Below are 14320 nucleotides of genomic sequence, written 5' to 3'. Positions count from 1 at the left end.
GTTTGACAGCTGGTGTGTGTCAGCAGCAGCCATGCGCTCCTTTGCTCTGCTGGCTGGACTTCATGTGAGATTCCAGTGTAATTGCCATTCCGCTCAGAGTGGAGATCCTAACTGAACACAGATGTGTGTGTACACACCACATACTGAATGACCAAACCAAAATAATGTACTCTGAAAGCAAAGGATGTGTCACACGGAGGACTGAGAAGTGACTGCAGTGAAAAACTATGCATAGCAGCAGGTTGGTAGGATAGGTATAAGAGTGGCCCTCAGCTGGTGATCCACAGCAGGGCTGACACATTTTTTTGATTTTCCCACCCTAAAGTGGCTGCAGTCAGAAATGACCCACTAGCAAACATGAACTAAAAAGCAACACAGTGTAACAAGAATCTTACTGTAGGCTGCTCCTGTTCACTTTGAATTCTGCGAGTGAGGACTTATGAGAACGATGGAGCTGAAGCACTGTGAGGGCAGTTCCTCCAGGAAAGTTGGGACCACAGTACCAGAGAAGCACTGCCAGACCGGAGGGAGGTGTCTGGTCATGACATTTCTCTGAGGTAAACCGGAGCAGAAACTGAGCGATCAAGTGTTTGCAGCGAGTCACAGTTTGTTCTGTAGGCTTCCCAGCACACAGCAGGGTTGAGGACACTATGTGCAAAGGATGCACTGCTATATATTTCTCTAACACACCAAAAGGGCTCCACATGGCAGCCTCAGAAGTCTAAAATGCAGAAAGACGGATAAATACTTTCACTTTAGATCAACAACCGTTAAAAGACAAAAGTCAGCAACAGGAAATCCTGATGCCCAACAGGAAATGAGGCAGCCCTTCAAAGAATCAAAAAAAGGTTTGATTTTGAAAAGCATTAACCCAATTTCACCCACATCTACAATATCAGTGATTAAAAGCGGGACGGCAGAGAGTTGAGAGACGTTGCTTTAATCCTAATGTAGGCGGCATTAGGATTAATGCCGCCTACATTAGGATTAAAGCCTCGGATCATCACACGCCTTTGTCTCCGGTTCTGAAACAAAACCTCAATCCAGAGACAGAAAATGTGGAAGCAAAGCTGTGTCAGTTGATCCAGACAGGAAGAAAGGATTGACCTCTTTCCTGTTCCAATATGCCACTTTCATTTCATAAATCGGTATAAAACCAGAAATCTCTTTTTAGGTTTTATACCAATGACTCTACCAGCAGCCAATACCTTACTGTGACTTTTTTCACTTTTCACAGAACTAAGATTCAGAAACAAGACTGTTAATAGAAAAAATGGCCATAAAGAAGGGTAATTATGACCCTTACACTTCCTGACTTACTCAAACATGCCCTATTCCTTCACCTCCTTTACTTGTTTGACGAACAACACTCGAATAGGTCAGACAGTAGTCCCACAGAGGGGGTCTCACTTCCACAACAATAGCAGACATTCAGGACAGTTACAAGTGCCTTGGAATACCACAAAAAATGACAACCTGGAACGAGCACCAAGGAAAACCACAAGACCCCAAATACACTGTTGAAAAAATAAAGGTAACACCTAAACAACTCAATGTTACTCCAAGTCAATCACACTTCTGTGTAATTAAATTGTCCAATGAGGAAGCACACTGAATGACAATCAACTTCACGCGTTTTTGTGCAAGTGGAATAGACAACAGGTGAAAACAATAGGTGATCAGCAAGACACCTCCAATAAAGGAGTGGTTCTGTAAGTGGCAACCACAGACAACTTCTCCTTCCTCATGTTTTCTGGCTGATGTTTTGGTGACTTTTAAATGCTGACAGTGTTGTCACTCCAGCAGTACCATGAGACGGTGTGTACAATCCACACAAGTGGCCCAGGCAGAGCAACTCATCCAGTACAGCATATCAATGCGAGCTGTGGCAAGAAGGGTTACTGTGTCGGTCAGCGTAGTTTCCAGAGGATGGAGGTGATACTAGGACACAGGCCAGTACATTGGGAGATGTGAAGGAGGCCGTAGTGGGGCAAATACCCTGCATCAGGACCACTACCTCCTCCTTTGTGCAAGGAGACACAGGAGGAGCACAGCCAGAGCCCTGCAAAAAGACCTGCAGCAGGCAGCAAATGTGCAGGTGTCTGCTCAAACTGTTAGAAAAACACTGACTCCATGAGGGTAGTATGAGGGTCAGATGTTCACAGGTGGGAGTTGTGCTTACAGCCCAAAACTGTGCAAGACATTTGGCATTTGATAGAGAACACTAAAAGTGGTACATTTGCCACTGACTGGTGCCCTGTACTCTTCACAGATGTCTGATTGCCATTAGGTCAGAGATCAGATCAGATTCTCTGCTGGTGCGAGTGGCCCTGGGTTCCTCCTAATACAAGACAATGCTGGGCCTCATGTGGCTGAAGTGTGTCAGCAGTTAATGCTTGACGGAGGTATTAAGGTAATGGACTAGCCCACCCGTTCCCCAGGCCTGAATCCAACTGAGCACATCTGGGACATCATGTCTTTATCCATCCACCAACGCCAGGTTGCACTATGGACTATCCAGGAGTTGGCGGATGCTTTGGACTATAGGAGATCCCCCAGGAGACCACTTGCCATCTCCTCAGAAGCATACCCAGTTATTGCAGGGAAGTCATATGGGCACGTGGAGGCCACACCCACTGCCGAGCCTCATTTTGATTAGTTTCAAAGACATTAGATTCAAGTTGGATCAGCCTCTAGTGTGTTTTTCCACCCTAATTGATTCCACATCCAGACTCCATAGGCTAATTAATTTAATTTCCATTTATTATTTTTGTGTGGTTATGTTGTCAGAACATGCAACTATGTAAAGAATAAAGCATTAAGAAAGAATATTTCGTTTGTTTAGGTGTGCCCTTAGGTTCTAAAGTCCTGTGCTGATAAACTGAGGAACCCTCTTCAGCAGATTTACAACCTGAGCCTGGGGCTTCTGGGATCCCAGGTGCAGGACTGTCTTCGGTTCACCTACCAGGCCAAGGTGGGAGTGGAGGATGACATGCCTTACCTACTCCACCGGACCCTCTCCTACCTGGATGTGGGGTGCTACACTGCAAAGATGCTGTTTTTTTTAGTTATCTGTGCTTTTAACACCATCAAGCTCCTTCTACTCAGGCAGAAGCTCCTCTCACTGATGGTGAACCCCCACCTGATGACCTACTGTGTGGACCACGATGGATTAGACTATCTGGTGAACAGGTCACAGTATGTCAGCATATTGAGCTGGATGTGTGTGTGTGTGTGTGTGTGTGTGTCGAGGGGGGGGGGGGGGGTATATCTCTCTGTTTATCGATTCAGGCAGGCAGGCAGAAAAAATGGCAAAAGAACAGAGTAGTACACATCAATTAACTTTACAGATGTTTGGCTAAAGAACTGCAGGGGATTAATCCATTACAGACAATCATCTAGAGTACCTACACTCTATGCATTTCATGCCCAAAAAGAACTTTTTTCTTCCAAACTAACCCTGTTAAGCTCAGTTTCCCACCACAGGATTTTGCAGAGGGCTTTGACTTTATTGTAAACCTAAATCTCCTGATCTTACTTACCTCTGCAACTCCCTGCCTGGAAAAGACATCAGTCATGTTGGCCCCGAACGGAGGATTGGTCAGGTCAGAAATAGAGCACATGAATTTAGTAGCTCAGAACTTTTTTACAAGACCCAATTTCAACACAAGAGTTTTAGGTGGTGGGTGCTTCACTTTTTGAATCTAGTTTAGATTATTGTGGCAATAAAAAGGGTTAATCTACACTAACATCCTTGTTTCCAGATGCTCACACAAACCATCAAATGAGATGCAAGGTGACGGTTTGCTTCAAGTGTCAGCTTTTGGTATAACCAGAAAAGAAAAGGGAAAGTGGGCAAAGGCAGAAAAGTAAAGGAGATTAGACAGCCATTTCTCACTCATCCCTCCATGAAACTTGTGCTTTTTGTTCCCACAAAGCGAAAGCTGAAGTTTGATTTACAGGTCAACCTCTGAGCAGGAGTCCAGCAGTTTACTATCTGATGTGTCATTCTGCAGGGAGCCAGAGATGAGGTCAACACTCACAGATGGTGCATTCTCTGGTCGACAACGGGCTGCGTGCAAGCTCCAGACGTTTGGCCTGTTTATCATACTCACAAAGTATTATGTTTGTGTGCAGGAATTTAAGGAGTAAACAGGTCATGGACAGTGATTTGGCTTTAAAATACAATTGAATTGTTATGATACTTGTGATTTGCCCGTTTCTTGCATTTTTCTTCTTATGAAAAAAAGCAAAACATTTTTTCCTCCTTTTAGACAATGAGACAAAAAGTTGACTCTTTTTACTTAATTCAAGTTTGTCTAAGGTATGGACATTTATTGTTTGTACAAATGTTTCTGCATTTGTTTGAGTTCCATTTGACTTTTCGTTAACAAAGGTCGCCAGCGGAGAAACGTGCTTTCATTGAAATGCTTATTTGATTTGTTTTGTGCAGGATTTTTTGAAGTTCCAAACTGGTTGAATAAAAAACAAGATTACTGTAAAACTTCAAGTCAAATGCAACAGAAATTTCACAGGAAAAGAAATAACCAGCAACTTTAAGAAGAAAAACTGAAATGCACTAAAGAATGAACTTCCAGTTGCTGTATGGAATGGGCCCCCCCCTCTCGGTTTTATTTGCACCTTGGACATGTAGGGCCCTTGGTGGGGGGAGGGGGGGGTGCTTGGACATCACTGTCAGGAAGCATCAGATGTCCTTTTAGCGCCCTACCCGCCAATTTTAACTGCACCGTAGACATTCAGGGCCCCTTGGTGGGGAGGGTGATGGGACATCACTGTTAGTAATCAGGAGATGTCCCCTCAGTGCCCTACCCGCCAATTTTAACTGCACCCCCTTAGTACACACACCCTTCACTCCTCAAAATATACATTCCAACATAAACACACACATATGCACACACACACCCTCACAAACACACACACACGCATTTCACACCTAGGACCATCTGTCCCCTACCCTATCCCTGGTAGGGGGTACTGGGCCCTTGGCAACGGCGGCCGTGTCCCCTGGGTGCTGGTTTCCTGGGCCCGGTGGCCCTCTCTTCACGCAGGGAGAGGGATCCCTGAGCTTTCTGGCGAGTCCAAGAGCCGGGGATCACATCACATCTGAGCCTGGGGGTGCCGTGTCCCTGTGGTGTGGGTTTTGGTCCCTGCCCCTGATCGCTGGGCCTCGCCAAATTTCCAACTGTGGATGAGCCTGGTTGGGTCATGTTTAAAACACCCCTTGTGGGCCCCCTTTTCTCCTTGGTGTCCTCCTCCTGGGCGGGGATGGCTGGTCCCCGTCTTACTCCTTCCTGTACCAGCCGTGGGCCGGGTGGGTGGCTGCCTGGAGCGTGGGGCGGGTCTCCCTTGGAGGGTCCTGGCTAGTAACTGGGGTTGGGGCGGGGGGATGCCCAGAACTCCTGGGTGGTGATGAAGTGCTCGTCTTGGGCTGTGGGCAGTCTTTTTGGGCGGGGCCCTGCATTGGGCCCTCCCGGCGCGGCCGGGGGGCTGCTCTCCTGGTTGGGCCGGAGCTGCACTCTCTATCCCCCCATGCCTCCCTGCTCTCTGGCTCTGGGGGCCCTCGTGGCGGTCCTGCTGGCCCTGGCCTAGGTGGCAGATGTGATCGCCTGGGGAGCGGTTGTTCTCCACCTGCTGCCGTGCGGGCGTTGGGGGGTTCTGGCTGCTGCTGCTGCTGCATCTTGGTGTGGGGATGACATGGCACTCTCCCTCCTTCATTTTACAGTCTATCATCCATTTTAGAAGAACATGAACACTCACTTGAGCATAGGTGTTAGCTCACCTTTACATAAATAGTTTGCATGACGGAAGGAAATGTTTCACAATAGTTGGTTTGAATGCATAAGTATGCGTGTGGGAACAGTATTTGTATTTTGTACATGTTGGCATGTGAACATTTTTGGAGCCAACAGGTATATTTAGAAAATTTGAGTGTGTGTGTGGACAGGCCCCGCCCCTTCTAGATTTGTATTCCATCTGAACCTGACCGTAATGATAAACATCCAGAAATTTGTTGATTTATGCTGCTTCATGGTTCACCCCCCCCTCTACAATCACCCTCCTATCCCCCTCTCTCTTCTTCCCTCCTTTCCTTTTCCGTCCGGTCCAACACAAGAGATTTTGATTAAAATGAATAAAGAATGGCTTTGATTACAAAAGGGGTTTATTCAGACATACCTCTGGTTTGTCAGAAGATTCATAACCCCTGTTGTTAAAATCAAAATATGTCCAACCCAAGAGGCCCTCAGCGCTCATCTGTTTGCCCAGCCGTTGGACAGGACAAGTTAAAAAAAAAAAAAAAAAAAAAAAACAACAAAAAAAAGAATGAACTTCAAGGAGATCCCTTCTGGCAACTTAAACTTTGGTCGAATCAAAATTGATTCCCCAACCTTTTGGCTCCTCCCTGTTGCTCCAATTATTGGGGCATTTAAAGCTGTAGTGGTGTCTGAACTTGTTTATTTTTTGTTTGTTTAAGGGGGTAGCCTAAACCCTTGTGCTATCTTAGATGACCCCACCCTTACATTGACGTGTTCTCCCTACCATGACAAAGGTGGATAAAGGTGGAAAGATTTCATGTAATCCATGGACACCAGTGAAGATCACAAATTATTGAAGAAAAAAGGTTCAGAGCACTGTCTAGTGGGTCTAGATGACCCAACTCCCAATGGTAAAGTGCCCAGGATAGCACTAGGGTTAAGGCTGGCTATCCCTCACGCCTGTAGGGTGACCCGTGTCACGCCATGCCTCAGAAGAGAAATGCATTTCATAACGTGGATGTGCTCTGAAGCACAGAAGTTCACATTTAAATGTAAATAATGACTTTTTACAACTGATGTGTAATTTCCAAGACCTGGCAGCTACGCTCTAATGTAGATGACCGGTGGCTATTTATGATGTCATCGAGTCGTTTTTGAAGACACTAAATTTCCACAACTCTCTACTTGTAGGGCTAAATGTAGGGGTAGGAAGAAGCCGTTCTTCTTCACATATAGTTGACTGTGTTGGGCAAATGCCGACTTCATTGTCCCCCTTCATGAAGTATTTGTATATATAATAATATAATATAAGGGATATCTGAAACTGTGAAGTCTACCGTACCATAGGTCTCATTAAAAGATGCTACTTATGAGAAGATGTGTAATAAACTGTTCTCATCTGCATTTGTCTGTACTTCAGTTACGCTCTAACTTAGTTTGTGTGGTACCTTAGTCTGAACCATGACTCATAAACAGGTTTACCAGCCACAACTCACACTTCTGAATAACAGGAAATGGAGAGGAAACAGGAACCAAACCACAAATCTTTAATTAACCCTGATCCCAGTGCACAGTCTACATGTCTGCTGTTGGGCTGAGCAGAATCATTACACTATTAAGAAACAGTCAGACTCCTTTTGCCACACATTAACCCACCTTCAACAGAAGGGGGTCACTGCCAAAGAAACACAGATAGGCGTGTCTCAGTGGTGTTGAGTGTCCTTCCCCATATGCTTGTTGGTTGTCTTGGGCAGCAGAAGCATAATGTCTTCTTTGACAGTCTGCACAATAAGTGTCAGAGGATGTTTTATGGCTTGCTTGGGAGACAATGGCAGTGATGTCTGCTGTGCTGAACAGATGGAATGTCTGCGAACAAACTGACATTTTCCTCCGTTATGTCGTGACATGCTATTCTGTCATCTGTTGTGCGCAGCACCTAAGACCTTTACATTTAAGCAAACACACCTCTGTCACAGACAGACTGACACAGTGACATGCAGGTTATTCCTGAAAACTGCACAGACATTGCAAATTCCTGTTGGTAAATGTTAGCAGGCTTCTTCAGTCGGACACCTGCTCGATGCTGACTGCATCTTTTTTGCTCTTCATCTCAAGTCAAAGCTCTACAAATGTCATGGTTTGGGTTTCTTTGCCTTAGTTTTTGGCTTCCATTTTGTTTCTGTCATGTTTGAGTTCTGTTTCCTGTTTTATTTTGAAAGTTGTCCTGCTTGTCATGGTTTTGAGTTTCACTTCCCTGGTCCCAATCTCTCCTTGTCGTTTTCACTACTGTCCTGTCAGTTCTGTTTGTAGATAAGTCTTGTCTCTGCCTTCCTCTTGTGCTGGTCCATACCGTCATCTACCTGACCGTCTTCTGCCCTGTTTACCTGGTTAGCCCACAGTGAGTTTTGTTCTGGGTTCCCTGCTCGGCAGCGTTTTCTGTTATGTTAATAAACCCCTGGCCTTGGATCCGTCTCTGCATTTTGGGTCCTTCATGCTCATCAAGCCTCATACCTGACAACAGATTTTCTGTTTTTGTAAACAAGGACAAGACGAAAGCCTTCAGTGAATGATTAAATGGTAAATGGCGCATACTTACTGTATATAGCACTTCACTACCTTCTTAGAAGGCCCACAGTACTTACCAGGCATAATCTGAAAACCTTAGCTAAAAGTGTCTATGAAGACTCTCATTCATCCAGGTTGGTTCCATTGTAGTAGGTTTAGGGGATGTCATCTGGACTTGGTTTTAAAGTTAGAAGACGTTAGCTAAAGGTATTGAAAAGGAAATGATAAAACTCAAAATGTGGTTTGACTACAATAAACTATCTTTGAATCTAACAAAAACAAAGTTTATGGTGTTTGGTAATAAAGAAAAAAAAGAAGTGATTTTGTCCATTTACAACATAAACCTAGAACAGGTGTCTGAATTTAAATTTTTAGGGATTATGTTGGATGACAAATTAACATGGAAATCTCATATATTTTATGCAAAAAATAAAGTAGCCAAGAGCATTTTTGTTCTGAACAAATCCAAATATATTTTACCATGTCATTTTATGCACATGTTATAATGCTCTTTGGTTTTAGCTTATTTTACATATTGTATTGAAGTGTGGGGGAATACATATGAAATTAATATACCGGTAAGGCCTTTAATTCTATTACAGAAGAGGGCTTTTCAAATTATTCACAAAGCTAAATTTAGAGATCACACAAATGAACTTTTCATTAAGTCAGGTTTATTAAAACTTAAAAATGTAATTGAATTGCAGACCGTATTAGTTATGTTTAAAGCCAGAAACAGAAATTTACCTGAAGACTTACAAAAGCTTTTTATTTTTACCACAGTAGACGAAAATCATAGGAGAAAATTTGATTTCAAACAACAGATTACTCAAACAACACTAAAGCAAAAGTGTCTGTCTATAGCAGTGGTAAAATGTGGAATTCCCAAATCACTTAAGAAGTTGTCAATATATTATTCAATTTAAACGGATGTATAAAGCTAAACATATTAGTTTGTACAAACTTGACTGTTGAATGGAATGTTTGGAATGTATGGATTAAATGAATGGAATGTATTTACTGTTTATTTGAACTGTATGTGGTGAAATCTGAGCACAGGTGACGGTGTGAGAAATATAAATATGATGCAATGTTTAAAAGGGAGCAGACAATTATAAGAATTGTGTTCTTCAATTCTGCTCCTTTCTAATCATGAAAATGTTCAATATGTGAGACAAACATGTAAACTTATTGGACATCAAGAATGTTCATGAAAGGAACAAATAAATAAATGAAATGAAATAGTACCATTCATCCATGCACTCACACATTCACACACTCCGCTGCAGAATACTGGCGCCAACCTATAACCACCAAATGACACCTCGACACATGGGTGGGCAAGGCGCGAACCAAATCTGCAATCTTCCGATCAGCGGCTGACTGCTCTACCTCTGCACCACTGCCACTTTTTCTGAAAGTGCTAGTTATAATTTTGACTCATCAAGCAGCACATGAACGTCCTGAGAGAACTGTTGCTGTTGTTTCTTTTCTTCCTCCTTTCGTTCCAATCTGTTTTACAGGCAGTCTAAGGCTCTGACAAGAGTTTTCTACATGTTTGGGTTTTCAGCTGTTCTAGACGTTCTGCATTATCCCCTGGGTTTTAGACAAGATTCTTATTTAAAGTTTGACGGACAACCTCAAACAATGAAACAGCATCAGAAGACAAGTAAAAGAATGATTTAATTATATTCCCTTCTTGAAGTGACTTCAAAATCTGGATTAAAATTGTGGGCTTGTTTTTGTTTCCAAGTCCTTCAGTGGATGGGGGAGATCATTGGCCCAGGCATTTAATGTTCATAGAGGTTCCACCCTTTCAGCCTGACCCCTGCTGGTTGCAGGGGTCAGGCTGAGTTGGCGCTGTGATGAGGTGGAAGAGAGATGGAACAAAAATTAAAGTTTTTGTTGAACAAGGTGTTGAACAGAATTTGTTTTTGATATCATTTTTAATAGAAATGTCAATTTTTTCATATTATGAACAAAGACATCTTTAGCTGTAATAAACAGGAAGTGGTGGTGTTGGATCCAATATGCAGGAGGCCAGGCTTGGTGGCAAAAACGTAAAGATTTATTTGAAATAAACTTAATCAAGTCAAAACCAAGGAAGAAACCAAAAAGTGAACAAAGCAGGTGACCTTACATTGGCAACCTAAACCTGGTGGGACTGAAAGGGAAAACTTTAAAACAGAAAATGACAAGAACAAGTGAAGTGTTACAAACAAATCCACATTACAGAAAACAGTTCTCACAGTAGTCTTTAGGTGTCAGCTATCAAGTCTGTTACACGTATAGCGAGGTGGGGAGAAAAGCAGCAGGAAGAAGATAGTCCTAACTGTGCTTGCGGGTGGATACGGGCTGTATGCGGGTGAAAAAATGGTCAAACCTTTATGGGGCAGGCACGTGGCCCGCAAAAAATATCAAAGTCTAGAAAACTCGGTGAGCCTGCAGAGCAAAAATGCTCATGAATTATTCTTCAACCAGCGGGTGAGAGGTCGTCGTGAATGCTTATGCAACATGTGAGTGTAAGTACGGAAAAGTAGGTGAGACGCAGGTGTGTTGATTGGATTTTTCTTGCTGCACGAGGAGCCTGTTCTGTTCAATTAATAAGTGCACGTTCCTTGAAGGCAGCTGGACTGTTAGAAATCAGCCAATCAGAGTGTAGCTTGTGTGGACATCTTTATGGGCACTTTACATAATGAGGCAGTACATCCGTGTTATGACAAAAACGTGACAGCATCAACTGTATGGCAGAGGTGGGTGCAACTCGGATTAACCTTACAACTACTTCACGATACACTTACTACACACATGACAACGGTATGGTCTATTTTCGCCGTTAAAGTGGCCATACGAGTGGCCTCACTGAAAGACACACCTGCGCTCTCCTTGAGGTGCAGACACTCCTTTGTATGACCCTCCATCGGCCCGGACACCCGTACGGGAACAACACTGTAAAGTGCGTGTCACTGGCGCTTATGGTGTTGTAAACAAACGTTTAGACGGAAGAAAAAAGTCAAACTTCGGCTAAAAAAGGAGTGAAATGTACCAACAACTCTTCAAAGACTGACGTTTGGGGTTGTTAGGTTTCAGCTTTTTTAAAGTATAGCAGAATGTGCAGATTTACCATGTGGGGTTGTTTGGTTTCCCTCAGTGTCCTTGTCTTTCTGCAGAAATTCAAGATTCAAAACACGGCAGCGTGCAGGGGTTGTGGGTTGTTTCTCCTCTCTACCGTCTATCATCTGCTATCTGCTCCTTTAACTCCTCTCGCTGCCTCCCATCTCCCCCCATCTCAACATCTGGTTTCCTTCTCAGCTGAGATTACAAACGTCAGCAGTGCATCGGCAATCCCCTCACTACACAGCCGACTTGTTATTTTGTGTTGCTCATTTCCCAGCATGCCTTTTGATTTATTTGACTCAGCAGCCGGTAATGAGAGATGGCAAGTTTTTTTACCGATACTGTCAGAATGACTTCTGAAAGATGGCAGAGCTCAAAAGATAAACAACAGAACCCTGAAGCTGACCTCTATGGGGAAAAGTGGAGGTTGAAGGCAGAAGAAGATTTGGTGTGGGAGGTCACAGCTGAACAGGTAACAGAACCATGGGCAGAAAGGAAAAACAGTAGTTTATGATGACTGCAACAGAGGGCCCAGCGAAGGCAACTCCTCCTCCTGATGCATCTGTCATGACTCCATGTTGTGTCCCATCTGTCAATCATTCACTGTCTGACCGTTTTGGTCCAACTTTCTATGCTAAAGACTCTTGGTTAATCTTCAGGGTTTTTTTAATGCATGTACAGTGGATTTCATGTTTTATGGTCTAAATTAAACTGCACACAATCCTGGTTTCTGAAGCTTTTTTAAAATGTCTACTGGTTTATTTCATCTTTACTTTTTTTTAATCAGCTGTTTCATCTTAACGGAGATCAAAATTGTGTATTTTAGGGGAAAACCTTTTTGGTATGTTTGTTGACTTATAGCTGAACCCATCAGAGCCTCAAACTTCCGACTCCTCCTTTCCTGTCCAATTGCAGTTTTTGTTTTTTAATTAAATCAAGAAATGTGCAGCAGTTTTTAATCCAATGGGTCATGTAAGAGATTAGCTGTCCACTTTATCAATCAAATGATTCACATTCACTTTCTTGGTGACTAGATGGCTCAGTTAGTTAAGTGTAGGACTGGTAATCAGGGTTCGATTCCCGGGCACAGATGAGCTTCATCCAGTGTGGGGCCTTCGGCAACACCTTTCGCACTACTGCCTAACTATGTTGCCACAAGGGGGCCGAAGTCTGGGTCTCCCTGTGCCGGTCCCCAGCCTGGATAAAATTACAGCGTTGTGACTGGAAGGGCAACCAGTGCAAAAAAATTCTGCCAAACCACCTGTGCGAATCAGTGAAAGCTGATTTGCTGCACCGACCCCTAAAGGGAAATGCTGAAATGTGAAGAAACGTTTAAATTGTGTTCTTGACCCAACCCTTATTTTTGTTCCAATCCCTGAAACCTGACTCAATCTGCAGTATGTTCAGATTTAAGGAGGAGTCTTGTTGATCCCTGCAGATTTCATAACCCTTCTGTCAAAACGTTTTCTTTATTCCCCTTGTGCACAAGCCACATTCTAGGATTGATTACTTTCTTGTTAACACAGCCCTCAATAATTGTGTAGTTTTGGCCGACGATTTGGGTATTGCAAATTTTGACTGTGAGATTTCTAACTCTCTAATGCAGGCAGATAAAGATTTTTGTTGATTTATTTCAAACTCAACAGATGAGTTTCTATTTCATATAATGGGAAACACTCAAGGCTTACCCCAAGAGAGAAATCATTTGTTACACAGCGTTTGCTCATAAGAAACTTCACTCTCGTCTCTCTGAACTAACAGCTGCAATTACTGATATTGATCAAAGATATGCCTTAAACCCCACTCCATTCCCAAAGCATTCCCTCATCCGCAAAATGAGCTGAGTGCTTGTTAATGCGCACTCGCAGTACGTATTGTGAACATGGCGACAAAGCTGGTCGTTTACTAGCACATCAGTTGCAACGTCAGGGAACCTCCCGTTTCATAACTAGCATTAAAAATACTTATGATGTCATTGAGAAGTTAATTCCACTTTCAAATTATTCTGTTCTAAATTTGAAAAATCTGAACAGCCTAGTGACAACACTGTATCGACACAATTTCTCAAAACTCTTCCAAATCCATGTACTGATTCTGATACTGTCAACAATTTTGACTCTCCGCTAGGGCTGAACGATGTGAGGAAAACTCACGATATGCAATATTAGAGATCAATATTGCGATGACGAGATCATTTGCGGTATTTGAACAAAAAGCAAAACAACCAAAAAAATCAATTCCATTTCACTGGAACGGTTTAAAAACTATACTCCAATGACCCTCATCTACGTGGAGGCGAACATCTAACAGAAAAAGGCTCCATCTGATTGGTCAACAACATGAAGTTGTGGAGCTGATTGGTCAAATGCATTTATTTGATCCGTTAAAAACTTTAAGCTGCCATAAGATTGTTTTAGCACATTTAATTAAGGGCACCATTTATTGCCATTTTTTGAGATATGAATATTGCATCATTTGATATTGCAATAACGATGAATTTGCGATATATTGTTCAGGCATAATCTCCGCTCTTCCCCAAAGAAGTATGCAAGTCAACTAAAGGGATGTAGTCCAATAAATCATCTGGTACTGATAGACTCACAATAGAGTTTTATTAAACATTTGCAGATAAATTGTCACCCTTTTATAAATGTTTATTGATTCCTTAGTACAGGGTTTTCTCCCACCTTCTCTGACTGGAGCCTTGATAAGTCTTCTTAGAAGGATAAGGACCCGTTATTGTGTGGATATACCCACTCTTATTTCTGCCTAATGCTGCTGTAAAGGTGTTGACCAAAGTTATAGCATCCCGTCTGGAGAACGTGTTGCCGTGTAAAATACCCGAAGATCAGAATGGTTTTATA

The sequence above is a fragment of the Oryzias latipes genome, chromosome 4 (assembly GCF_053564925.1).
Source record: "Oryzias latipes strain Hd-rR chromosome 4, Olatipes_Hd-rR_3.1".
NCBI lineage: Eukaryota > Metazoa > Chordata > Actinopteri > Beloniformes > Adrianichthyidae > Oryzias > Oryzias latipes.
The sequence above is the reverse complement of the archived record's forward strand: the minus strand, read 5'-3'. Positions refer to the sequence as shown.